Below are 26,904 nucleotides of genomic sequence, written 5' to 3'. Positions count from 1 at the left end.
GGAGCATAACTCCACTCCCCATGCCACCCTTTCTTCTCACTGCCCTCTGTCCCTTCCAAGCCTTCTTCCACCGGTATTTATCACAAAGAAGCATTATGTTTTGCAGGCTAATAAGGATCCCATTAAGCAGTATTTGTAACCAAGGTTCAATGGGGTGTGGTCGTGGTAGGAGGCGTCAGAAACTCTTGCAATCAACAGCCCAATTCCCAGGAGTCTAGCAATACATTTTGCCTTAAGGGAGCAGAGACCAACACTGAGGAGACAGGACAGTTAGGAGGTCATCATAAAGGAGGTTTCCAGGGGAAATTTTTGGAGAAGTTGCCGACAGAGATAAGCCTCCATTTCTGCATTTTTAATTAGCCACTATGACCTGTGAAGTAAACAAGACAGCAAATCAATTTGAAATGCAACGTTTCCCACAACTGTGAGAGTCCTCTGGAGGCAACTGCTTCTCATGGCCAGAGAGTTGCCCTGGCGCCAACCCTTTGCCAGGTCAGAAGTTCCATTTCAAAATTAAATTAATAGCTATAAACATCACTTTGTGCAAGCAAATGCTTGACAGCGGGTCACGTAGCAAACGATGCATCCTACAATTAACTGTGCACACACACAAACACACACACAGACACACACACACACGAGTCAGTTTCATGGAAAGGCTTCTGATTGGCTCCACCACAGACCCTATTTTGATATTACACAAGTTTGCATGAGAAATTCACAGTTATCACTGTGATGTGCACAGTGGGATGGTATTTCAAAACTTTTGCAGCAAGTTTTTAACTTTTCTACAGTGTTATTGTATGCTTTTATTGCTCTAAACTGCACATATATAATGATATATATATAGTCAAATGCTTTTATAAATAAATAAATGGCTCACCGGGCAGGATGCAGACGCTATGCTAGGATCCCAGCTGATGGGGTGCTGTTGCTGACGGGGAGTGGGAAGGGACAAGGGAATGGGGATGTCAGTGTTGTGCAAACACACTGGTGGGAAGGCTTTCATTGTGTTTGCACCATGCCAATCTCCCTACTCCCTTGCTCCTCCTTCTCTTCCTCCAGGCAAGCAAGAGCAATCCATCTGCCCAGAAGCCATTGGGGTGCTTCTGCTCTACCTAGTGAGCCACTTCTGGTTACAACTTCTGGCCACCCTACAGTCCTCAAAACTGCTTCAAAGGGGAACCAGCTTGAAACAGTTCTGGAAAGAGGAGATCATTTGAGAGAGGGCAAGGGATTTTCTGCACCAGTTCAGCAAGTTTCCAGAATTCTTTCAAACTGAAGTTCGAAAGCTCAGTAAGTTTCCAGAATTCTTTCAAAACTATTTTTCTGTAGAGAGGGATGCTGGAGCCTATACAAGAATGCAGAACTGTGCCACTTTTGGTTTCTTATTTATACCATCTTCAGTTCTGTTTGCCACATTTCTTATATCCCTTCAGGAAGTGTGGATTTGTGAGGTTTGCATTAAAATGCAAACCAAATCAAATTCATCTCCCATCCCAAAGTCTGTCTGTCAGCAATAAGTGCTAGGAAACATGAACGCGGAATTTTAAAGAGAGAGAATAAATGCTGCATTAGTATTTAACAATTACATAATTCATTTATACTATTTTAATTATACAATCGGAGGCACACAAAGATGCAACCGAATCAATTTTAAAGGGGAGTCATAGAATTGTAAAGGGACACAAAGGGTCATCTAGTCCAACCCCCTGCAATGCAGGAATCACAGCTAAATAATCCTTGACTGATGGCCATTCAAGCTCCACTTAAAAACCTCCAATAAAGGTGAGTCCTTCTGAGGGAGTCTAATCCACATGAAGTCAGGAGTGGGTGCCATCTTGTTCTTTGCCTTGGGCAGCAAAATGTCCTGGGCTAGCACTGGCCTACATGCTTTAGTTCCCCCCTTTTTATGACCTTAAAACTAGAAACATTCTTTTTTTAAGAAAAGGTCAGATTTCCAGGATGCTCAATGCTTCATCCAGTACTCCATCTCAATGGATTCTGCTCAACACCAGTCATGCTCACCAGACCCACCGGAATCAAATGGCATGGCTAACTCTATTCTATTAATCTCAATGGGTCTACTCTGAGTAGAGGTGAGCTGGATACAGCCCACAACTTGCATATTACCAGACTTTCTTACTTCACTCCCAAAGGTGCATTCTTCCATTGTCTCCTGAGACAGACGGATCCCAAACTTCAGTAGTAAGTACTGATGGTTTTACAGTGCATCTGTTAATTGACTGTTTGTTTGTTTTTTTGCTGTTGCTTAGAGATTTCTATATATATTAAGTGGCACAGAAATTGCCTTGGATAATTAAAAAAAAAAACATTTTTTAAAAAAATCGCAAGCACAGCTTGGCTTGCAACCTGTTTTGATGACAGATTAATTCCTTGTCGACTGCAAACTCGCAACAACGCCTCGCAGTACGGAACCATTTCGTGTCAAATGGAACAGGGGGGACCCAAAGTCTGCTGAAGAACGGTTCATTCCAGTTCCCATCCTCTCTTCTTCTCGCACATGTCGGCCTGCCTTGGAATGGCTGAGGTGGTAGGGGGAGACCTCGTCACTGCAGTAAACAGCCAAGATTCTGAAGCTTCCCAGGAAGCAATGTAGGCCATTAAAGCCGGGGCTGCTTCCTTGGAGGACTCAAGTCTCTAACTGCTCTTTAATTATTCAATGGCTATAAAAAACACCTTGAGATCAACCATTAATAGGACAGGGGAAGCTTACGACTTGAAGTAGCTCTTGCTACATCTTTATCTCCTGCCGCTCTATCTCAGGGATGAAAGGATCTCTCGATTAGGCAAAGCATTGGTATTATTAGATTTCCTTAGAGCCCTAACACAGAGATATTAGATTATTACTGCAGATACATTTCTAAGGCACTCATCACTGGAGTATCAGGGTACCAATTACAGAGATTTAGAGATCTTTCGTCTCTTTTTCACTAGAGATGGGGAGGGAGACACACTTTCTCTCTTCCCCTTCTCAACTCAGCCCAAGTCTTTCCAGCTACCCTTTCCACTCATAATTATAATAAATTGTCTATTAACACAGCACCATAGAGTTAATGGACCTCTGCAGGAGTAACATCAGCAAGGAGAGGTTCCTGGCCACAAAGAGCTTGAAAATGAAAGTTTTAACTAGAGGGGATACAAAAGAGGGAGGGAAAGAGACTAGGGTAGCCTAGGAAAACAGAGAAAAGGCAGTTGCACACACATAGGCTTGGTTAATAATTAATAATAATAATAATAATAATAATAATAATAATAATAATTGGCTACAGTTGGGCAAAGGTGATGGGGTTAAGCCAATGCATTCACAGAGCAGGTGAGGGGTGGTTTTTTTTTGGGGGGGGGGGTATCTGAGAAGTGATTGGGTGAGCAGAGTACCAGGCAAAAGGAGGGGGTAAAGAGAACAAGTGCAGAGCATGAAAGCTTTGGGCAGCTGAGAATCTTGGCGTTACAAGGACCAAGGCCATTTGAAGAGAACAAAACACAGGAATCTGGCTATCCACAGTGAGAAAAGATGCTGTATTAGAAGGACCATTCGCCTGATCCATCAGGCTCTTCTCAAGTTCTTAAGAAGTAAGAGGAGAAAGGAAGAAATGCTTGGGAAGAGCCAACACCCCAGAGTTTGTACTGAATATCAAGACAGATGGAAAACAGAAGATCACATGGCATCAGGATAGGGATATGCCAAAGTGCCTATTTTCAGCCCGTGACAAGCTTTCCAAACTTCACTTACGAGCACCTGCTCTGCCACCTGAGGAGAAATGGGAATGTGTTGCTCCGTGTCCCCACCTCCAGTGTGTGCCACAACGTCGTCATCCCCAACCGCCTCTTCACCAAACTCAGCAAGAGGGGGAATGTTCCACAATGCTTTCATGCTTGTCTTTTCTGCCTCAGGGGTGGGTAAGATGAGCAAGAGAGGGGCATTCCACAAGATGGCACTTGTCTTCTCAGCCACAGGGGCAGGGAAGGCAAACGGCAGTGCCATGGGCTGGAATGCTCCCAGCGAGAGGGGGCATTCCGATGGCAGTGGAAATGGTGGGGCAGTCGGAGCGCCCCACTTGAACTTTTGCCGCCTGAGGCAGCTGCTTCATTCCGGCTCATGGGTGGGCCAGCTATGCATATGAGTCTGCTCTGAATCATAACCATCATAAAAATTCTGAATTGCCTTTTATTTATTATTTATTTCACAAAATCTAAATGCATCTTGATTGGAAAACAAAAAAACAAAAAATCAGCTCTCAAAGTAGTTTCACATGTGTGCCAAGGCAAATTACAAATATACCACAGAACAGCATGTCAAATAGTTTTCCAAACTGTACAAAAGCAGCAGCAACAACTGAAGACAGGTTTTAAAACTGTATTGTTTTAACAGAAGATCTAAGTCAGGTAACTCCATGAAAATTTGCAGTTCTATTTGCCTTTCATCTCAATGTCTGAATGCATTTTGTACTAAAATGCACACCCACACCTTTGGGACAGTTTTGGAGCTAGGAACTGCATTACAAAATTTGGGAAAGTGCAAAAAAACCCAAACAGCAACATTCCGATCTGCATACAATTTGGTGAGGTGAGTATTAGGTCAGTTTGCTTGAAAATTCAGACTGAACGACATTCATCTTCTTCCTCCCTGTTTGAGCACAGAGAAAGAATGGTTTAAGTATGCCTGGAGGTGAGAGGACAGATGATCACAAAAGGCCTGAGGTAATAACCAGATATGTTTCAGCTGGTGAACTACTCCTCTGTTTTAAAAGCAACACATCCAGCGCAGCACAGAGAGTTGATGGGAACCAAGAGGAAGGAAGTTTGGATGTGCAAATGAATGTGATAACATGCCTGAAGTGGGACTCCACAAAATGTAGGACTTGTCAGAAGAGAAAGACTTGTTATTTAGGGAACAAATCTTTGACCTAGATTCTTTTTCATAAGTAAAGTTACTGTTATCAAGGGCTGCAAGCCTCCGATCCACTGACCTCCAAAATATTGTGACTGCCATTAATATACCTTCTTGCAAAGGAGACAAAGCTTTCAACCCACCAAGACATTCACACAAGATTCATGTTTCCCAATTGTTGGAATAAGGGTTGCATAGGACAGAACATAACCACTATACAAATATGACTTATGCTAAGTGCTTTTCAAGCTGTATAGGGCAATATAACAATCCTTCCATCCCATGATACTATGCCATGCCTTCCTCTGTGGCAATATCTTGCAGAGGATGCGTTATTGGGCTTCATCCAAACACCCTTCACATACCCTTTATTCCTTTACTTATAGAGACTCTACACACACACACAGTGCTAATCTTGCCCATGAACTGCTACAGAGCAACTCTAATACTACCATCGCTGGCTGAGCCGATGAGAAAAAATAAAAATTTAAGCACATAATCTGTTGGCGCAGATGTATAAGCACAGAGACAACAATTTCCCCAAATATTCCAGGGCGCAATTGTTTCCTGCTCTCCTCTCCAATCTCAAGCACCTCTCAGCTTGACACACTCTGAATCCCAAAAGGCAATGTGCCTTGAATTCCATTTTGTTCCTTTGGTTTATTTATTATCCTTTCTGTTTGAACTTCCACCTCCTTCTGCAGAGGGAGCAAGAGAAGAGATAAAAACAGCAGCAGCCTCAAAAAGGTACAAGGGCAGAGACAAACCTAATAATACGTGACAAAGAAAAGGGCATTTTCTCAAAGATACTTAAATCCAACATGGATTGAGATAAACTTTGAACCTACTGGTTGAACACAGCAGCACAAGGGTGGGATACAGAAGGGCTGAGTTAGCCCTAAAACAACCCATGCAATTGTGCCTGCTTCAAAAGACTGCATAGTGGGAAAGGGTATGGAAACCAAGCCTTATTAATGACTTTCTATAACTGTGTTAACCTCAACCCAACTTGCTTGGACCTAGAGATGGGTATCCAGTCAAAACTTGGTTGTTGAAAGCAATCTGTTCTGGAAGACTGTTCAACATTTGAAATGTTCAGCAATGGAGGCGCGGCTTCTGATTGGTTGCAAGAGCTTCTTGCACTCAAGCAGAAGCCACGTCAGACCTTCGGGTTCTGAAAAACGTTCGAAAACCGGAGCATTTACTTCCAGGTTTTTGGCATTCGGGAGCCAAAACGTATGATAACAGAGGCATTTGGGAACCGAGGTTTGACTGTATCTGCCAATTCTGGTTGCTCTCAGTTTTGTATTATTCTTTTTTCAATCTTAAGTGCAGTTCCTCACATTTGTACATCAGTCTGTATTAAAAGAAATTAAAAAGTCATTGTGAAAACTCTTCATTTGAGTGCAAATTTACCCCATTATACATACTTTTCTATGCAGTTTTGCCTTACATAGATACTTTTTGCAAAACAATTTGCCCTAATATAATGAACTTTTGTGTGTTATTTTCACCAATATATGCACACTTTACCCTACTATATATGCATTTTTGCATACAAGACATGGCTGGAGAGCTGCAGTGCAAAATTCAGATGTCTGACTTTCAAAGGATTGCTGCGTTTCAGTTCATGTATTGTTTCAGAAAGTGCAAATTAGATGGGCTTGCCTTTAAATGCTAACTGAATTTATTTTCTCATCCAACCCTACTTGGACCTGACCTATCTGACTAGACCTGACTTTTCATAACACAGGAAGGCAATTCCCATATCATCTCAGTAGGTATATTAATTGAATTCTATGAATTGATGAAATTAGTTGTTACTCCACAGGGAGAAAAGATATTATAAACCAGCAAGGATGGTGACTGTATTGCTAATTGCTCTCTTCCCCCAGCCCTCCGTTTCAGGCAATGCTAGAGTTCCTTGGAAGCTTCCCGGGGATAATGCAATGAGAAAGAGCTTTGCCTGCGGCTATCAACATACCACTATAATGTGCGACCAGGACAAAGTGTCTACATTCACACCATACATTTAAAGCACAGTGATGGCACTTTAAACAGTCATGGCTCCCCCAAAGAATTTTGGGAGCTGTTGTAGGACTACAAGAAGTTTTGTAAGGAGAACTATATGAAATATTGCAGAAAAGATTTATGAGAATGGATTTTGAGTTATGGATTATAAAAAAAGTAATAGTTGGGATAACAAATGTAAGATTAAGAGATGAGGTTTGAAAATCATTAGATATGGCTGATGGAAGTCTCAAGCTTAAATACCAAAAATGTTGTATAAGATGAGATGAGATGTTCTGTTTGGAAAATATATGTAAAAACTAATAAAAATGTATATTAAAAAATACAAAGAATTTTGGGAGCTGTAGTTCATTAAAGGTGCTGTGAGTTGTCAGGAGACGCCTATTTCCCTCCCAGAGCTAAAATTCCCTGAGTTCCCTGGGAAGAGAGAACTGCCAAACCACTCCAGGAGCTATAGCTCTGGGACAGGAATAGAGGGTCTCCTAAGAACTCACAGCACTATTAACAAACCACAGCTCTCAAGATTCTTGGGAGAAGCCACAATGGCTTAAAGGGGTATCATGGTTTTAAAGGTATGGTGTGAATGTGGCCAGTGTTGGGCATAATCTTGAGGGGGGTGAGGAATTCTGAGCTCAGAAGGAGCAAATAGGCCGAGTCACTGTGGCCAGCATCCTATAATAAAGGAATGTCCATCCTAGAAGATCAGACCCTCCAAGTATCCCTATTTTCCAGGGAAAGTCCCAGATTTACAACAGCCATCTGCTGTTTCTGATTTGATCCCAGAATGTCCTGCTTTTCCTTAGGCTGTACCTTTTTTCATCGGAGAAATGTTGGAGGGTATGGAGTTATGGAACCTCTGAGCCAAGGAAATAAGTAAATATGCAACATTTAGAAGACATCTGATGACATTCTTGTACAGTCGTACCTTGGTTCTCGAATGCCTTGTGACTCAAACGTTTTGGCTCCTGAACGCCAAAAACCCAGAAGTGTTCCTGTTTGAGAACTTTTTTTCTGATGCGGCTTCCGATTGAGTGCAGGGCAGGAAGCTCCTGCAAGCAATTGGAAGCAGTACATTGGTGTGTTTTTTTTTTAGTTTTTTTTAAGGATATTTATTGAGATTTTACAAAAACATAAGTTTACAAAATAGAAAAAGTCATATAGAAAGAAAAAGATACAAAAAAGAGAACATAGAAAAATACATTAAAAATAAAAAATAAAAATAAAAATACAAAATACAAAAAACAAATAGATAAAAAAGAATTAAAAACAAATCCGTTTTTTGTAACTTTAAACTCATGAGCTTGTTTCCTTGGCCTCCTCACACCTCCCCTTTTTGTATTCCCATTTAAATAATCAAATCAGCAAATCCTTACCCTCTTTCGTTTATCTTAACTCTATATCTTAACATATTATAATTCTATATTTTCATCCATTATCAATTCATTTTTGCATATTCTTATTAACTTTGTTGCTAATGCCACTTATTTTCAATCCAACATCATTTTAACATTCATTAATTTTACAGTGTTTCTGAAGATAGTCTTTAAATTTCTTCCAGTCTTCTTCCACCAACTCTTCTCCCAGGTCTTGGATTCTGCCAGTCATTTCCGCCAATTCCATATAATCCATCACCTTCATCTGCCACTCTTCCAGGGTGGGTAACTCTTGTGTCTTCCAGTACTTTGCAATGAGTATTCTTGCTGCTGTTGTTGCATACATAAAGAAAGTTCTATCCTTCTTTGGCACCAATTGGCTGACTATGCCCAGGAGAAAGGCCTCTGGTTTCTTCAGGAAGGTATACTTAAATACCTTTTTCATTTCATTATATATCATCTCCCAGAAAGCCTTAGTCTTTGGGCACGTCCACCAAACGTGAAAGAATGTACCTTCATTTTCTTTACATTTCCAACATTTATTATCGGGCAAATGATATATTTTTGCAAGCTTGACTGGTGTCATGTACCACCTGTAAATCATTTTCATAATATTCTCTCTTAAGGCATTACATGCCGTAAATTTCATACCGGTGGTCCACAACTGTTCCCAGTCAGCAAACATAATGTTGTGACCAATATCTTGTGCCCATTTGATCATAGCAGATTTAACTGTTTCATCCTGCGTATTCCATTTTAACAGCAAGTTATACATTCTTGAAAGTATCTTAGTTTTGGGATCTAACAGTTCTGTTTCCAATTTTGATTTTTCCACCTGGAAGCCATTTTTTTTATCCAAGTTATAGGCCTCTCTTATTTGATAATAATGAAGCCAGTCTCGCACTTTATCTTTTAATTTCTCAAAACTCTGCAATTTCAATTTGTCTCCTTCTTGTTCCAATATTTCCCAATATTTCGGCCATTTGGCCTCCATATTGAGTTTTTGCTGAGCCTTCGCTTCCATTGGTGACAACCACCTTGGGGTTTTATTTTCCAGTAAATCTTTGTATCTTATCCAGACATTGAACAATGCTTTCCTGACAATATGGTTTTTAAATGCTTTATGTGCTTTAACCTTGTCATACCACAAATATGCATCCCATCCAAAAACGTTGTTAAAACCTTCTAGGTCCAAAATGTCTGTGTTCTCAAGAAGCAGCCAGTCTTTCAACCAGCAGAATGCTGCTGATTCATAGTAAAGTTTAAAGTCTGGCAGGGCAAATCCACCTCTTTCCTTTGCGTCAGTTAATATTTTAAATTTTATTCTGGGCTTCTTGCCCTGCCAGACAAATCTAGAAATGTCTCTCTGCCACTTCTTGAAACAGTCCATCTTGTCCAAAATTTGCAATGATTGAAACAGAAATAACATTTTTGGCAATACATTCATCTTTATAGCTGCAATTCGACCCAACAGGGAAAGCTTCAAATTTGACCATATTTCCAAATCTTTTTTCACTTCTATCCAACATTTCTCATAGTTATCTTTAAATAAATTTAAATTCTTAGCAGTCATATTAACCCCCAAATATTTTACTTTCTTAACTAATGTTAAACCTGTCTCCTTCTGAAACCTCTCTTTCTCAATTGGTGTAAAAATTTTCTCAAGCACTTTAGTTTTTGACTTGTTCAACTTAAATCCTGCCACATGACCAAATTCTTGAGTCAATTCTAATACTCTTTTCGTACTAGATTCTGGCTCCTGTAACGTCAAGACTAGGTCATCTGCAAAGGCTTTCAATTTATATTGTTTGGCTCCGACCTGAATACCTTTAATCAAACGGTCCCTTCTAATCATATTCAGCAAAACCTCCAGAACTGAAATAAAAAGCAATGGGGAAATTGGGTAGCCTTGTCGTGTCCCTTTCTCTATCTTAAATTCCTCTGTCATCACATTATTAACTATTAACTTTGCCTTTTGTTCTGAGTAAATTGCACTTATACCATTTTCAAACCCTTGGCCCACCCCCATTCCCTGAAGATTTTTCTTCATAAAATTCCAAGAAATATTATCAAAAGCTTTTTCCGCATCTATAAAAATTAAAACTGCTTTGGTATTGATGTTCACTTGCAGCTTCTCCAAAATGTTAATTATATTCCTCGTATTGTCAGACAAATGTCTACCTGGGAGAAAGCCGGCTTGATCTTTATGTATCTCTTCAACTAATACCTTTTTTAATCTATTAGCCAAGATATCAGCAAAAATTTTGTAATCCACATTAAGCAGGGATATGGGGCGGTAGTTCTTAAGTTGTGTCTTTTCAGACTCAGTTTTCGGTATAAGTGTAATGTAAGCTTCCTTCCACGACTCTGGCGCCTTTTCCCCCTCCAAAATTTCATTACAGACCTCCTTTAGTGGCTGAATTAACCAGTCTTTCAAAGATCTATAGTATTTGGAGGTTAGACCATCCGGCCCTGGAGATTTACCCAACTGCATGTTCTGAATGGCACCTTCAACCTCCTGTTCTGTAATTTTGTGATTCAACATTATCTTATTTTCTTGAGAGATTTTTTGTAATCCATTTGTTCTTTAAAATTGGTCTAAATCAGTCTCTTTCTGTGGCCCTTGTGTATATAGTTGTTTAAAATATCTCTGGAAGCACTTTCTAATCTCCAATGGATTCTGTATGTTCTTTCCTTCCACATCCAAATTTGTGATGGTGTTTAATTTTTGTCTTTTGTCCAGAATGGAAAAATCCCCCAGCTGGGTGTACAGCTTCAATGTTCCTCTAGGGGGACACTGTAGCAGTCATTAAAGTTACAATAAAGAATCTTTTCCAACTTTCCTAAGTCCCCTCAAAAAAACAAGCAACAGTTTCAAGTCCAGAGAAGACCTTCAGCAAGTATCTCCTTTGCAGAGTTAACCATTAAAAAGTTACATTGTCTATAAATAGTGCGACTCTCAATGCAACAGTTCTAGTGAACCTGGCAGTCCGTTCCCAGGAGTTAGATAATTGTCTCTATTTTTCCCAGAAGAAAAAAAAGTCACTTTTCCCTCTCCCCCCCCTCCACTAACCTGGGGGGGGGGAGTTCTTTCACTTTGACGTTCGGATTTAGAACTTTAAAAGCACCGCTCTCCAGGTCTTAGCTTAAAAACGTCTTTGCTTTGATCTGTGTACAGAAACGGAAGGCGGACTTCCTGTTTACACCTTCCCGCTTCAGTGCCAAATTAATCCCTTTTTTCTTCCTTTAGTCCCAATTTCTTAAGCCTCACCTACTCACGGGTAGTTGTTTAGCAGCCGAATTGTCACAGGAAAAAGGTCAGCGCTCTCCGGCAACAGCTGTGCGGCTTCACCCCACAGAAGGAGCAATTGACTCTCAGCACCGCGCCAAGCTCCCGTTACGCTCCGGAGCCCCTTGCGGGGTTCCTTCGCAAATTCGGGGGGCGCTAAGGGTGCCCACCGAGTCCCACGTTCGCAGGCTTCTCCTGCCTGTGATTTTCAAAAGGGTCTCCGCTTCGCCGTAGCGGACAGACCCACTTTCCGCGGAGCTTCTCCCTCCAGATTAGAAGGAGACCGCCATTGCCGTTGGCGCCGCCTCCGGAAGTCCAGTACATTGGTTTTTGAACATTTTTGGAAGTTGAATTGATTTCCAGAAAAGATTCCATCCGAGAACCAAGTTACGACTGTATAGGAAACTTTTTAAATATTTAATTGTTGTGGCAACCCAGTCAGAGGAGTGAGGCATCAATAATAAAATTATTAATATCATTATTATGGAGTTGGACGTCCCTATTTTCATTGGAGAAACGTTGGAAGATGCCCCTGCTTATATTCTGCAAGCAAGATGGCACATCTGCAGAGCTCCCTCAACAAATGTGTTGGTTTAAAAGCATTCCCCGCCCTTCCTCCCTCTCTTTCTCTCTCTCTCTCTCTCTCATGACAAGATAGTTTAGAAAGCCCTGCCCTGGCAAAATGAGATCCTCTAGTCCATCATTCCTACATCACCTTCTGGCCTTCAATTCACTTAAACCTAGAACAGTCGTGTTTGAGCAGGGAGTCATCTCTGCCACATTCCTTCGCCTCCCTTTCCAAGCACACAGTCAGACTGCAAGGATATTAACATGGATGGCAGAGCCTGTCAGGCAGCCTGACAACAGCGAGATTTCATTAGCGTCAAAAGGAGGAGCGGAAAGTGGGGAGCGGGGGGGTGGGGAGAAAAACACCTCCTGGAGCCCCCCTGAGGAACTCCCCTCCAGTTCATTCATATTCTACAAGTCTCACACAACCTTCAGTGGATGCCAGGTGCAATAAAGGAAAGTTTGCCACTGAGCCTGATGGCAGAACAGCCCCCGAGGCCCTCCTCACACTGCCTCCAGGCACAGAGTAACTCTGGCTGGCTTTGGCGAACCAGGTCCTCACCTCCTGGCAGGCAAGAAAGCACACTCAGATCCTTTCTTCTTCATCGCCTGGGGCTGGAGGCGGCTGGAAGAAAAAGGGAGAGGAATGAAAGGGAGAAGGACAGGGGCAGGCAGCGAGAACCACATTCCAGTAATACATAGCTGCTAATTGATTTGGAGTTTCGTTTTCTTCCTTCGTCTTCTCTGAGTCGACCCTTTGCGTGTCACGCCTCGGGACGTCCTTCTCCCCTTTCCCGTCAGTGCAACAGAGGAAGGCACCGCCAGCCTCAGAGAAGCCCTTAGCCGATTAAGAGAGTCCCCACTTGGCATTCCGCGTACACAAATGCTCAATCTGCACGCGGCGGCGAAGAGTATTTCTGCTCCCTTCTCTCTTCGCAGCGTCTGTGCCTTCCCCTTGAATAAATCAATACGAACGTAGCCCCAAGCCTCAAACAGAGAAAGAGATTGCTTTCACCTTCAGCCGGAGACCCCAGGGTGAAGGGGCTGGTGGAAATGTGTGGAGGCAGCCTGAATAAACCCAGCCAAAATTAAAAGGAACCTGTGCGGGTTCCTTTTACTTATTTATTACTTATCTGCTGCTTACAGGAACACAAAGCAAATAGAGAGATACTCTGGACTGGCACGTGGGAGACAGGCTGCAACAGTTCTGTTTGCTTCTCCGGAGCTGCAACACTGCCTGCATGCTGCATGGACCAGAGCTCCATGAGATTAATGCATTAGTTAGTGCACCTTCTTTAATAGATCTTTGTCTTCTGTGCCACAGTTTCAAAGCTGCTAAGAATGATTCCAGAACATGAAAAGAAGAAGATTCCTGGGTTATTGTAGCCCTTTAACATTGAGACTATCTTCATCCTACAGATTACTTTTAGTCTCCTTTTCAAAGAATTTCAAATTATTTAAAGCTTAGCAGTCTGACACAAAGTGTAAAGCAATGACAACCACAAAAGGTTATAAACTGCAAGCTAGCCAAAAGAGAGCAATAAGAAGGTTCAGGGCAGCCTGATTACAAACATTTCAAAAACTGCCCATGTTGGGAGTCAAAGGCCTGCAAAAAAAGGGAGTCCTGGTTGTCCACTTAAACATGGGGTAATTCTTGGCCTCGAAGACCCTTCCAAAGATCGTATTCCACTTTTTGTGCCTCCACTGATAAGGCCCCAAATCCCCACAACACTAGCAGGGTGGCTATTCAGCAAGGCGGCCATGGCTGCAGTGGCAAGGCCAAGCTGGGCTCTGGGGTTCAGAGACCCCTAGTGGCAGGCAGGGCAGGACAGGGATCCCTGATTCACACCCCCTCAAAATTGTGCACAGAGGGCTACAGCCCCTCTTGCCCCCTCACACTACACCCCTGCAAGTGCAGGACCTCAAGAGAGAAACGCTCTTGCTCTTACACATATACACACATGCACAAACACCCATCTACCTCTGTTCATACTTCTCTAAATGGTCTCCACTTAGATTTAGAGGAGACCATTAGGATGGTGCAAAACCTGTCCCCTTATCATTATGCATTTTTCCACCTTCCACCTATTTGGAGCATTTATGCTGCTGATGCTGCATTTTTAGGACCACAAAAGCAGGCAAACTTCTTCTTCTTCTTCTTCTTCTTCTTCTTCTTCTTCTTCTTCTTCTTCTTCTTCTTCTTCTTTTGCAGAGTGGATCCAAAGCATCGTATACATATTATGTACAATTGTACATTATATCCACCCCTGCAAATAGCGGCTCAGAGCTCCTGCTTCCTTTCTCAGTGTCAGGAAGATAACTCTCTTTTTTCTCTGGCGCCTGTAATACTGCTAATGTCAGATGTCAGGGAAAACTACATGCCCTAGGCTCCTAGCACTTGTAATATGACATAAATGCATTGCAGACACCAAGGAAGCAGAGAGAATCCTCCAAGGCTTCCCATACCTTTCAATGACGAAAGCTGTTCCAGTACCAGCTGCCAGCAGCCAAGAAGTTTAGGAGGCTCATAGACTGGGCCGATATGTACGAGTCTTTAAAAAAGGGAGTGACCTTCTACACTTCTACTTATAATTGCTGGCACCCACTCAGAATGAAACCCTTCATTCAGGCCCTTCATTAGCCAGAGTACCAGCATAACACGTGCACTATTGACTTGACTCTGCACTGCCCACGAACCTAGCGAGTCAAATACTTGGTCCACCTAGCTCAGTATTAGCAGGGGCAGAGGAAGGGGGATGCAGTAGGTGCAGGCCACCCCAGGTGTCACCACTGAGGGGGGTGACAAAATGCAGGGCGGCACTCACCGCGGGGCCTGCAGGCCACCTGAGCCACGCATCTCTCCTGGGAGATGGTCTGCCCACTGCCTCCCCCCCCCAGCTGTAGGGTGGCTGAGTGGGAGGAGGTAGGCAGACTCTGGAGGCCCCGCGGTGTGCCCCACCTTCGGCTCACCCCACCCCTGGGCATGCCGCCCCAGGTGCCTGAGCACCTTCCTCCGCCGCTGAGTATTAGGACTTTTTTTTAAGCCAGAACTCACCAGAATTGAGTTACTCTTAGGTGGGCACCATTGCCATCATAAGAGAACAAGGGAAGTGTTTATGGTGAGTTCCAGCACCTCCTTTTTTCTGGAAAAATAGCACCGCTAAGTATTGCCCATACCAAGAGGCAGCAATTCCCGCCTGACATGGAGACGTTGAAGATTGAAACTGGGCCCTTCTGCATGCAGAGCTGAGGCCCCACCACTGAACTATAGTGTGCTCCTCATTGTCCATTGTGCAGATGATCGATCCAATTTGACCATGGATTCAGCGACAACATCCACAAGCCGGCTGCCTTATTGGGACACTTATCCCCAGCTGGAATGTGTGCTATTTGCAAGAAATTATGGATACTCACTGCTTCTCATCCAACACGTGGTGCAAAGTCTGATACAGACATCTGCCAAGAAACACCTTGTCTTCTCCAGGCAAAGCATTAAAATCTAAAAATAGAGCAGCTCCCCTCCTCCCATCCCTACCTTCTCCCACCCAATTATAAAGTTTGACACTATCTGTTAGCGTTCTTTTCTGTTGGCATAAACCCAGGCACAAACACAGAGAAATTAATAATAATAGTTGTGTCGAAAAGAAAAGGGATAAAAAAAAGAGGATGCAATCAGGACGCAGAACAGAAAGCAACACAAACAAATGGTATTTATCCTCCCATACGATCCTCTCTCTTTCCTCCCCCGTTCCCAAGGGACAGCGATGATAATGCTGGTGAAACAGATGAATCAGGGCTAATGTGAGGATTAGGAATGGATTCCAAAGCCCCAGCCCAGCCTGGAAGAGAAAGCGGACTCTTAATTGAAATCAGAGCTGGGATTTTGAAGCCTCTACAGAGTTGGGTTAAGTCCACCGGGGCCATGCAGACAGAGAGAATATGAATGGCGTCTCTTTTCAGGAGGGCCCAAGAAGGGGATGGGGAAAGCTTTTTTAAAACATCCATTTGCACAGAAGCACACTTGACTGGGGGACAGACAATAGCTGGGGAAGGAACCGTAATACTTATCTTTGCTCAAAATGTGCATCGGCAGGGGTGTGGAACTGGATCTAGAGAAGGCAAGCTCCTTGTCTCCCCCACCAGCCATGGGCAAAGGATAACAGGTGGGTGGGACCATGCACCTGTCAATCACCTGATGCCATGGTGAACGCTGGGGCTCGCAACCTTCTCTTTTTGAAGTCAGGTTTGAGGCAGATGGGCATGGTTCAGCCAAAACAGCTTCACAATCCCATGGGGAGGCCTGTTGGGCTCCCCACCTTGATGTACACAGTCATTTCTTTTAACCTGCTCTTGTTTCTGATCAAAAAATTTTTCTGAAACACCATAAAACCTGACAGAACTTGAATAAATCAATGGGATGTCGAAGTGACTGGGTACACCATGGAGGACAACGGTTCTGCCACCACAACCTGTGTGACCAAAACAATAGGGCATTCTGCAAGCCACATATGGCTGTCCATTGGAAGCTCCTGGTTTTGCCGCCTACCTGAGCCTGCAAGAGAGAAAGAGAAAGGGTGGGGCAGTAGCTGCATTTAACTCCTTGACAACCAATAGGAGATGCCATGGCAAATCTCTGCCCATGTTTTGCAGCTAATTATACCCTAACCCAGGAGTTTGTGGCCTTCCACATGTACTTGGATTGCCATTCCCACAATGCCTGACCACTGGCCATGCTAGCTGGGGCTGATGGCAGCTGGAGTCCCAAAACTTCTGGAGGCTCTCATTTTTACCAATGAGCTAAACTTTATGCACAGCTGAGCGCTCTAAGCTTTCTACCTCTGAATGTTAAGCCCCACTGTGTCCAAAATGGGGCTTCTTCCAAGGTAAATTCATATAGGACTTTGGCCTTAACGGATTAATCCACTTATTAAAGCTTTGAGCTCTACTTTTTACTGCTATAATGATTTGCTGCACTATCCTTCTCCCACTCTCTCTTAATCCTGTTATTTTATTATGGTATTTGACAGATCTACATTTGAATAAACAAATGGAAATCATATTAAATTTCTCCTGTGCCACAATATTTTATATCACACAGTACTGGTAGAATCCAGAGTTATTTTCAATTAAATTCTGTCATTACAGGACGAGAGAACAGAGAAGTTGAAGATGATAAGAAGGGAGAATTTCCTCATTGGAGTTATGACAAGACTCAGAAAAATTTGCATGATTTTAAAAGATGAAATATGATGATTGGTCAACAAATTTAATAAAGCATTTGCCATTATTTGATTGGGTCTGGTCTTGTACAGGCTGCATTTGTCTTTATGGATTGCTTCTGCCTGCTCTTTTATGAGAATTATTCTATTATCTCCACTCTTGTTTATTTTCCTGCAATTATACTGAAGGAAATCAATTAATATATTTTTTTTAGTTCATCAAAACTGCCAACCATCCTTCCAAAGGTTTTTACTCCCACTTTTTTTTTTAAGGAAATGCAACTTTACAGTAAAACAACTTGTATTCCAACTTGTATGTCCACACTGTTTAGAAATATTGTTGTCATTATTTTCTTGGTTGTACTTGAAAATCATTTAAAAACAACAACAGTGGAGTGAAATAGCATGGGGGAAAGATAATAAAAAATGGGGCAGTGACTGTTTCTTACCCACCCAATATCCAACATGGTGTAAGGAAGAATTGGGGGCAGAGGTGATCAGAGTGACCATATTCTGCTTCTTCCATGCAAGCTGGATTTCTTCTCATATAAAACTACTTCTTGCACATATAAAACAAAGGGAAGGCGCATTGTAGTGACTAATACTGTGATCCAGGAGGGAGTCTCAGGTTGAAATCTCACCCCAGCTCTCTAAGTGACCTTATATACTTCAGGTTCTCCAGTGGGGACCAATAAGAAAGAGGAATCCAAATAAGCTTTAATATAGGAATAGGAAACATATGCTCCTCCATAAGAACATAAAAAGAGCCATGTTAGATCAGGTCAATGAACCATCTAGTGTAGCATCCTGTTCTCACAATAGCCCACCAGATACCTATGGAAAACTCACAAGGAGACCTGTGCACAACAGTAATCTCCCCTCCAGTGGGTTCCAGCAACTGGTATTCAGAAGCATTATTGTCTCCAGTGCTGGAGACAGAGCATATCATGGCTACCAACCATTGATGGTCTCCTCCTCCTTGCGTTTGTCCAGTCCTCTTTTAAAGCTAGGAATCTGTCCAATCCTCTCTTAAAGTTTGATTTAGGTTAGTCAGGTTGGGTATATGGTTATTAACTACTGGAGGAAGAGCAAGTTATACTGGGAGAGAGTGGAATTTGCAAGATGCCATCTACAAGAATTAACCAGGGCATCGTAGCTTAACGATGGAGGGTTAAAACTACATGACTGGCTACCGATGAAAGAGGAGTGGCAGATGAAATTAATGGACTATGCAGTACTGGATAAGATGACAGGGAGAATTTGAAACCAGCAGGACCAGAAATTCTTGAAAGATTGGAGTAAATATGTGAACTATTTGAAAAACAATTGTAATCAATTGACAACGGTTGTAGGATTACAAGAAGTTCTGTAAGGAGAACTATATGAAATATTGCAGGGGAAATTTATGAGAATGGATTTTAAGTTATGGACTCTTAAAAGTAATAGTGAAAATAATGAAATGTAAGGCTAAGTGATGAAGGCTGAAAATCATTAGACGTGGTTGATGGAAGTCCTAGGCTTATAGCCAAAATGTTGTATAAGATGAGAGGAGATGTTATGTTTTGTATGGAAAATATATATAAAAACTAATAAACATATATTACAAAACAAAACTACATGACTGGCACTTGAGCCAGCTCTTATGGATTCAGTTGCATTACATTGTGCGGGGTGTTTGCAGCTGATACTATGAAACCCACTGGTTAAGTTCAGAAGAATGCCTTTTGGAAGGAATTGCAGGTGGGGAGAATGCTGTTCACATCCTACCTGTTGGCCACTGTGAGAACAGAGTGCTGGATTGGATGCACCTTGGTCCTGATCCAGCAGGGGTCTTCCTATAGTCTCATGTTGTTAAAATAAGCAAGTTAAATAATGTTTGGTAGCACCGGTCGAGCGTAGTTCAAGACATTTTGCTGCCTAAGGCAAAAGATAAGTTGGTGCCCTTCCTGTTTCATGTAGAGAAACTGTCCAGATTGACAGTTGAATCATATTTCAACACTAGTGACTGGACATCATCCCCAACCATATCCAAGAGCATCAAGCAGGTTTAAGGGACATAAGGCAGGCTGTCCAGCATGCACAGGTTTGTGTGTGCTGCACAGCCACCCCCTGCACTTTAGCATTTTCTGTTGATGGTACCTGTCTCATTTTGCCTAACTGGAGAGCCGGCCCCAGGTTTTAAAGGATGACAAACTGCTATTCTGTGCAGATTCACTCTGAAATGTAACAAAGGCACATTTGAGGTTAAAATGAAACCAGAAGGCACAAGAATATAGAAATAACCTTTTGAGACTTTAGCAGATTAAGCAGCACAGATTTATTTCAGCCTTAATTGTCACCAAAAGCATAGTAATTAGTTGTCACCTTAGCAATGGTTGCCTTAGAAATAGCCAATAAACAGGTAGATCTTGTTTGAAGCCACAGAGTTAAGTTACACTTTTACATGAAAAAGGAGGGACCCTGATCATTGCTTCGCTCTCCTCCAGAGAAGAACAGAAAATAAAGAGACATATCCCAGTCTCCAGGCTATCAAGTTATGGCCTTTACTTTAGTAGGCAATTGTACAACTGCATACATTTTCCTACACCAAGTTCTAACTGACCTATTTCTTTTTCATTTAAGAATAATTTAAAATGATATACAAAACTATGCAAAAACCGTATCCTCAGAATGAATAAGGATAATCCATATAACAAGCTATTTCATATTATTTTCTACAGTAGATTCTTAGCCATGGGAGAAAGCTTTCCCCCACAGCATGCGCATTGACAAGGCAGCTATGGCAATAGATCACCTTTCCTAAAGGGTTTGGAAGAATATGATGCTAACGTCCAATGCCAAGATGAAGGTCTTCCAGGCTTGCATGCTGAGCATGCTGCTTTATGGAAGTGAGTCGTGGACAACCTACCACTGCCAGGAGTGATGATGCCTCAGTGTCTTCCACATGCACTGCATCAGGAAGATTTGGGACATCACATGGCAGGACAGAGTGTCACACCAAGATGTACTCTCCAAAGCCAACATTAAATCCCATATTTGTGACTGCACACATTAGGGGAAGGGCAGGAGCACAGTAGTACAGCATCTGCTTTGCATGAAGAAGGACCCCAGTTCAATCCCTGGTGTCTCCAGGTAGGGCTGGGAATGATCCCTGCCTGACACCTTGGAGTGTCAGTGCATACGGTTCTGAGCTTGACAGACCAGTCATCTGACTCAGTGTAGGGCAGCTTCCTATGTTGCCATATTATATCAGCCCCATCATATCCTGGTGGTCCTGCCCCAAATGCTCATGCTAGCTCTAAACCCAAAAGAGATTTTACAGGAGGTTTAAACACAGGAGGCTTGTATGGCTCACCAGAAAGGAAGCCAGGCAGGAAACTTTACTGATTCAGAACAGATAAAATAAAATTCTTTTTCACACAGAACATGGCTAAACTATGGAACTCCCACAGAAGGCAGTGATGGCCACCAACTTAGATGGCTGCAAAAGTAGATTAGATAAATTTATGGTGTGGAGGACTATTGATGGCTTCTGGCCATGATGGCTCTGCTCTGCTTCCACAGTTGGAGTCAGTAATGCTTCTGAGTACCAGTTGCTGGAAACTACATGAAGGGAGCGTGCTCTTGTGGTTGTGGGCTCCCACAGGCACCTGGTTGACAGCTGGTGGTGAGATCTGGTTGCTGGACTAGATGGGCCATTGGCCTGATCCAGCAGACTCTTTCTATGTTCTTATGCAGAAAATGTGGTGCCCTTCAGATATTGTGGACATCATCTCTAGCTATTTACCTTGCTGGCTGGGGCTCACAGAAATTGCACTCCACATCTTCTGGAGGGTGCCATGTGGCTGGCTCTCTCTCTCTCTCTCTCTCTCTCTCTCTGTCTGTCTCTTCTCATAAAGAAAGGAGCAACAAGAAATTCCTGATGCCAATCAGCTACAATTAAGTCCAGTGCCACCTAGTGACAGAACTAGATAATGGCATGATCCACATGCCCACACACAAATTCAACAGCATTTCCCAGTCATTCTCTCTTACACTCACACAACCCCATATTCCATTTATGCTACTCAGCCAACCAAATGATCACCATTGATGGCGTTGTCCCCACACTTCTCTTCTCCCCTTCCTACCAATACCCATTCCAACCAACGCCCCCATCTGTCCCTAACAAGCATACTAACAGGTGCTTGAACTGTTCCAAATGTTCAGAATTTTTTCCCATTGGTATTCTATTGCATCTCAGCAGTTGAACCAGCATGGGTGTGCATACGTGCATCTGTGGGAGTCTTTTTAATAAACCAAAACCAGAACTCTCTCTGGGGAAAAACCCATGGTTGAGTTTGAACCCAGCAGCCTATGTGCTTTCCTTCACATTTTTATTTTTGTCTTCTGCATCAGATTAGGGGACCAATTCCTAAAGCGATTATTTCCTGCAACTTTACATGCTGCGTGCTTTAATTTGGTACCTCATTTGTGTCTCTATGAAGAGAAGCACGTTCAACCTGATGGGTTCGAAGCTGGCATTGGCTTCAAAAATCAAAACTGCAAATATAAAAATAAAACCTCCTGCTACTACTACAGACCATGTAACGTAGTCTTGTGGTGAGAGGGGAAGGATGTACTAGGCTGCTGCAAATCCCTGCAAAGTTCTGCTCCAGACTTCCATCGCCCACTTTTATCTGCTTGGCTCCTCTTACTTCTGCAACCCATGAGGCTGCTGTCACTGTCACTCAGCCTCAGGCAGCAAGCCCTTCAGGCTACAACAATGGCTGATGGCAGTGTGGAACCAACCAAATGCCATTTAACAGAGCAACAACCATTTCCATGAACTGCAACACTGGTGGCTCCAGTTTTAGGCCACTTCCACACCAGCTAGCCATTGAACACAGAGCTGGCACAGCCAGTAGGAAGGGTGAGACCACTGCCTCAGGTAGCAGAAGCCCCCACAGGTGGCATGCCTAGGGGTCCCATGCCTGCCTGCCACCTCCACAATTGGCAGAGAAGTGCCACTGTCACCAACACCAATTGTAGGCAAGATTGCGTCCATTGGGGGGGGGGCAAGATCTTGCCTGAATATGGCGCTGATGGAGGTGCTGCTTCTCCACCAGTGGCGGAGGTGGCAAGGTGCATAGTGGCTGCAGAACAGGCAATGACGGTAGGAGTCAATAGGTGATGGTGGGAGCAGCAGCAGGGCAAGGCAGCACTTCCTGATGCACTGTTGCTGATTGAGCCCACATCCTCCAACATTTCTCCTATGAAAATAGAGATGTTGCCTCTAATATTTCTCTGACAAAAATAGGGACATCCTATTCCATACACTCTTGAGAGACTCTTGAGAGTCCCATGGACTGCAAGGAGATCAAACCTATCCATTCTTAAGGAAATCAGCCCTGAGTGCTCACTGGAAGGACAGATCCTGAAGCTGAGGCTCCAATACTTTGGCCACCTCGTGAGAAGAGAAGACTCCCTGGAAAAGACCCTGATGTTGGGAAAGATGGAGGGCACAAGGAGAAGGGGACGACAAAGGATGAGATGGTTAGACAGTGTTCTTGAAGCTACCAGCATGAGTTTGACCAAACTGCAGGAGGCAGTGGAAGACAGGAGTGCCTGGCGTGCTCTGGTCCATGGGGTCATGAAGAGTCAGACACGACTAAACAACAACAAAATTCCATACACTCAACATATCTCCAATGAAAATAGGGACATCCTAAGGAAAACCGGGACATTCCAGGAACAAATCAGAATCTGGGACAGCTTCTATAAATCCAGGACTGTCCCTGGAAAATAAGGACACTTGGAGGGTCGGTGAGCACACATCCTGATTTGTTTGAACAAATTCTGTGGGGATGCTTAGACAATGCTACTGGTTACAAAGGCTGTGCGTGTATGCTGCCTTGTGAAGCCTTTGCCTCAAAAAGCTTCATATAAGTCCAGTCAATCAATCAATGCTCTTTCAGGATGACAGCAGCCATTCTCTTCTGAGAAGTTCCTCAAGCCAACAGCTATCCACAAACCAGTCCAAAAACCTTGGTCAATGCTGACCCACAGGAGGAAGTTAAATGATACTCTTTTCCTACCCCCTGCTTCATGTGATGGTGTGGATGTCTTCTTCAGCAGAGGGGAAGGATTGACACCCCCCCGTGCAGCATAACATTTTATTGACTGTTTTGGAATTTCCTCGGCACCACAAGCTGTTCCTCTGTCACTCCAGCCCTTATTGAATTTAGGGAGACGGGTGGGATGGGGGAGAGGAGAGAAAGGAACCAGTCCTCGCTCTCTCCATATGTTGCTTTGGTTAAGAAGCAAAGCTCACTAAATGTTATGGAATATGTAGGGAGAGGGCCAGGGGGGTTGGGGGTGGATGGGGAGGGAGAAAAGAAGATAAATCCATCAACTAACAAGATAAGTGCCTTGTTCCTCCATCTGTTACTGCTGGGTTCTTATCTGGGATTGGAGCGTGGCAGGAGCGGTACATCTTGTGTCAGGCATTATATCCCAAACTCATATGAATGCATTTTCATGCTTGCAGCAATCTCTGATCCGGGCACCGGCTTTCACAACACTTGTCCTCAGGCACTCCCCACCTCTTTGCATTGCAAAGCGAATTGGGAAATTGAAGGCGCAGGAAAGGCAGTTGGGGTATGCAAGCTCCCAGAGAGTAGCTGCAGAGCTGCATTTGTGCTAAGTAAATATTCCTGTACCCTGCAAATATATACACATCCACAGATATCCTTTATTTTAAAAAATGGGCACATAATATGGATCACACTCTGCGATTGATGTGGCCCATGCCTTATCTAGAATTGTTATCTGCATACAGTGGAAGAAACTCAGCTCAAGTGTCATAACTTATTTGTTGTTGTTGGGGCGGGGGGTCCAGCCACTTTCAGGGGAAATAAGAGAGCTTATATAATAATGCAAGGTGGCAAAGGTTGCCCCTTTTCTCTCTCTCTCTCTCTCTCTCTCTCTCTCTCTCTCTCTCTCTCTCACACACACACACACACACCTTTTTTGCAGGGAAGGAGGGGTACAGCACAGCAACTAACTGGGTTCTCAACTGTTAAAAAGTAATAATAATGTTGAGCTTTTGTCAAAGATTTGATAGGAAGATTTGATGATGATGGGGGTGGATCTTGCTTGACTTCAGAGAAGGCATTGCACTACAAATCTACTATAAAATATAAATAGATAGATACATAGATGTGCATATTTGTGTACACACACACACACACACACACACACACACACACACTTACTTATATCTGGACCACCTTAGAAAATATACAGAGAAAGCAGCTGGGAAGCACATAGATACCCAGCAGGTGACACTAGTTCTAAAGAAGCTGCACCAGATTCCACTACCACCACCACCACCACCCCAGCAAAAAAAGCAATAGGGTGCCTATATAGCTGCGCTGGGTGTAGTTTCTCATCAGCCAGTTTCAAAACTCCTTCCCTCTCCTCTCTCCAGACTCAAGCCTATTTCCTGCACCTTCCCTGTTTCCGAGCACATGAAGGCTCCCCAAGTAAGGAAACTGAGTGCAACTCCAACCTGGTTGGCAATCCAGAGAGGTTGGAAGAGCCAATTGCTAATTTAATGAGCCACTGATGGGGATCTAGTCTGCAAAAAACAAAAAAAAGGTGTGCAGGTCCTCATGATTTCAGAGTGCCTGCTTGTTCAAAGCTAGGCTCCTACTGATTCATTCTCGGGAACAATACACTTTCCCCATCTGCAGATAAGGACAAAATGGCACCAATTCAAGCTCCACCCTAAATCCCATGTACTGTAGCTGACTTGTACACAGGAGCACAAGAAATTGCCTTATACAAAATCATTCTATTGATACATCTAGTTTTGTATGGTCTACATCAGTGTTTCCCAAACTTGAGTCTCCAGCCGCTTTTGGACTACAACTCCTATCATCCTTAACAACTGGTCCTGCTAGCTAGGGATGATGGGAGTTGTAGTCCACAAACAGCTGGAGACCCAAGTTTGGGGAACACTGGCTTACACTGACTGGCAGTAGCCCTCTAGAGTTTCAGGCAGAGAGTGTCCTCCAGCCCTACCTGGAGTAACCACTGAAGATAGAAAGTAGATGGAAAGCAGATGCTCTACCACTCAGGTACAGCTTCAAGGGAGGTAGCAATGGGACAGCATGCTGCACTGCACCTGGGGGGAGCAGACTAACTTAGGTGGTGCAAGGAAGGCAGTGTGGCACACACAGGCAGTAAGCTCACTGTGCCTAATGAAAGGGCTGGCCTCTTCCCAGACACCATCGATGGGCCCTCCGATGGAAAATCCAAGCTAACTGAAGCTTCTCTTGCAATGCAGACTTACACTGAATCTCTATAGGCCTACAGACAGAACTAACTGAAACCTACTTGCCCCAAGTAACCACCTTAGAGGCTGCTATCTGCCAATCATAAAAGCAGCAGACACTTCCTTAGAGAAACGCAAAGGCAAAGGAGACCTCATTTTGTATCGCCAGGCATCCCGCTGTGCCTACATTTTGGTATGAAAAATAAAAAAGGGCTCTTGCCATATCCTTGCTCCCTTTCCGCCCCACCACACAAGAGGTTAAAGTGGTAAAGAACAACCTGGAGGCAGATAACAGAATGACAAGCACTCGATAAAAGGGAAACAGAAGCTGTGTAGGAAACTGGCAGAGAAGGTGTTGGGGATTTCTAGGGCAGCCACAGGAAGCGACAATGACCCCCTATGAACTCAATTTGCTCCACATCTCTAAACCTACCCCAAAATAAAATGAAATAATAGTACTGTGGGACTCCTCCTCTGGCTTGCAAAGGCTTTGCTGAAGACTCTCTGACAAAGGTTGCCCACAGTTTCTGTCAAAAGTGTCAGATTGAGAATCCTTTGACATATTATAAAGAAATAGGCTGCAGAATGATGGCTGGATAGCTTTCAAATTAGGGGGGTATTTTTTTTATTGCATTGATTGCTATTCCCTTCTTCCCCTCCAAGGAGCTCAAGGTGCCCCCCTCCTCAATTAATCCCCACAACAACCCCTGTGAGGTAGGTTAGGCTGAGAGGCAGTGACAGGCCCAAGGTCAACCAGTGAGCTTCACAGCTGGGTGAGAATTTCCTAAATCCTCCACACACACAAAGTTCCATGCAAGTTTCCTACAAGACTACTTTATCACAAGAGAGAGAGAGAGAAGAGAGAGCATTTATTCATTGCATTTAGAGAAGATGACCTGGGTGGGGCTTCTGGGAGTTTCATACTGGAGGTGAGTGGGGCCAGACGCAAGAGTGAAAAGAGCAACAGACATGACCCATACCTCTGCATTCCAGCCATACAGAAATCAGGGGCTCCTACATCTCTCCATCCCTGATCTAGGAAAGCAAAAATCATTCACGTGCTTCAAGAACATCCCAACCAGGCATGAGACACCTTTGAGCTGGACAAGGAGAAGTTTGGAGGGTCACATTTGGTCCACTGGCTGAAGTTTCTACATGTCCCCATTTAGATCCTGCCTTGAAAGCTGTGCTGG

General features: G+C 43.4%; 1 protein-coding gene and 1 long non-coding RNA gene across 11 annotated transcripts in view; one reads left to right on the top strand and one right to left on the bottom strand.

Moving 5' to 3' along the window:
* Positions 1-26,904, bottom strand: part of NTM (neurotrimin) — an 808,067-nt gene that overhangs the window by 714,326 nt on the left and 66,837 nt on the right. The window lies entirely within an intron of this gene.
* LOC310749916 lies at positions 16,688-17,464 on the top strand. The gene is made up of 2 exons (XR_014541869.1): positions 16,688-16,746; positions 17,318-17,464. It is a non-coding gene; the product is annotated as an uncharacterized lncRNA (long non-coding RNA).

The sequence above is a fragment of the Podarcis filfolensis genome (genome assembly GCF_964270895.1).
Source record: "Podarcis filfolensis genome assembly, chromosome: 15".
NCBI lineage: Eukaryota > Metazoa > Chordata > Lepidosauria > Squamata > Lacertidae > Podarcis > Podarcis filfolensis.
This window is presented reverse-complemented; position numbering and strand designations above follow the sequence as displayed.